The following is a 2,148-nucleotide window of genomic DNA, read 5'->3' on the forward strand; positions in this document are numbered from 1 at the left end:
TTATGACCACATGGCCAGAAATATTATATTCTGCTAATATGTATGCTGTGGAGTGGTAATTGCTAAATGTATTTACCAAGCTGGAGATACGCTACTCTGAGAGTAATTTATCTCAAACATGAAAAGTCACAGTGGAATCAGCTGTCTGATTTCTTTCGACACTATCTTTTTTGAAGTTTTCACTTTGAGTTTAAAACTTAGATAAAGAAAAAAATATATTTTAATCCTGTTGACTAAAGATACAATGTAAACATTAATGATGTGTATATCATTACACAGTCACCTCTTCTGCTAGTCAAAAATAAAATAAAAGAAGGCTTAAAACAGTTCTTCAATTACTTGTTTTTTCATGCTTATAACTTTGACTCCTTTTCTTTAACATACCATAAATGCTAAACAAAACTGTAACCGATTATCCTATAAAGATTGTTTGGTAAGGAATATGTTGAATAAAACATCTGGTAAAAACAGTCAGTTCGTTCAAAATCCTTGCTGTAACGCTGATCAGCCATAACAGTCAAAATATGGTGACCAATATTGTGTTGTTGGCCTGCTTCCTGGGCAGCTCTGCCCCCTCATGGTGTGGCTCTGCAGGGCCTCCAGGTGTGTGCTGTGGTGTCTAGCAACAGATCCTTTGGGTGTTACATCCTGCTGGTAACCTAAATCCTCTCCATAAAGCTTGTCAGCAGATGGAAGCATAAATTGCTCTAAAATATTCTGGTAGTCAGCTGCATTTACTTTGGACTTGATAAAACACAGTGGACCAATACCAGCAAATGACAGGGCACCCCAAATCATCACTAAATATGAAAGCATCATACTGGGCTTTAAACAACATGGATTCTAATCATGCATTCTTCTCCTTGCATCTATCTCTGCATTCTTCCTACAATCCCTGGGACCTAAATGAAATTACTTTTCCACTGAGCAAAGTCCAGTTATTTTTCTCCTAAGCCCAGGTAAGGTTCTTCAGATGTTGTCTCTTTCTTGATAACTAGGAATGCAACAGTTGTAGCCCATTTCCTGAAGATGTCTGAGCATGGAGGCTCTTGATGCACTTACTCCAGCCTTACTATGCTCATTGTGAAGCTTTCCCAAGGTCTTGAATTGGCTTTGCTCGACGATCTTCTTAATGCTGTGACTATATCTGTTGCTTGTGCAGCTTTTCCTACTACAGTTTTCCCTTCCAGTCAGTTTTCCATGAATATGCTTCAATGCAGCATCCAACAGCCAGATGTCAGTGATCGTCATCTGGACAACTGTAAGGTCTGCAAGTCTTCGCCATGCATGTAATGAAATGGACTGAGGGATGCATGGCATTTATACTGTTTGAATAACAATTTACCCCCCCCAAAATGAATTATAATATTTTGACATGCTGATATTTGATTTGCATTAGCTGCAAGCCATAATGTAAAAAAAAAAAATGCTATGCTCAAATGAATGCCAACTGCAAAATAGCCAACAGCAAAATAGCAATGAAAATGATAAGTGGATTATTCCAGGCACCTTAAAAGGCTTATATTATATTTGCTTTACTATGAGGGCACATCACCACTTCTGGGCACTTTAAAATGCATTTTATATCACATATACTGATTTCTGTGACTGAACACCATGCTTATTTTCAGTAAACCTGCTCCAAATACAAGTAGGTAAGCTTCAGCTGCCGTAATAACTAAAACGGAAAACACTGTCTTCCAAGACTGTAGTGAACTAAACATGATTTCTGTCACCCCTGCCCTATCCCCCTACAGCTCCTTCGTATCACGTGCATCTGAAAACTTTTCGCTCTCCATTACGAACATGCAGTTTTGCAAGGCGTGATTTTACCGTAAATCTGTGACAAATGCCGCATAAACACTCTTAAAACCATCTAATACATAGATATTGACAATATTTATTATTCGATTGTTGCATCTTGATCAGAGGTGAGTACAAGAAAGATCTGTGATAATATTGGTATGAAGGTATTATTGCTATACATCATATGACAGCACAAATTGTCTATATATAGGCATACGAAAGCGCAGTCATAAACTATTAGATGTTTTGCGTCTTCGTCATGTATGTCTTGTACATTTAAAGCGTTGACATAACGACACCCATAAAATAACGTCTTATGTAGATTTCGTTTGGTTTCAGGTC

The sequence above is a fragment of the Clarias gariepinus genome, chromosome 19 (genome assembly GCF_024256425.1).
Source record: "Clarias gariepinus isolate MV-2021 ecotype Netherlands chromosome 19, CGAR_prim_01v2, whole genome shotgun sequence".
Classification (NCBI taxonomy): domain Eukaryota; kingdom Metazoa; phylum Chordata; class Actinopteri; order Siluriformes; family Clariidae; genus Clarias; species Clarias gariepinus.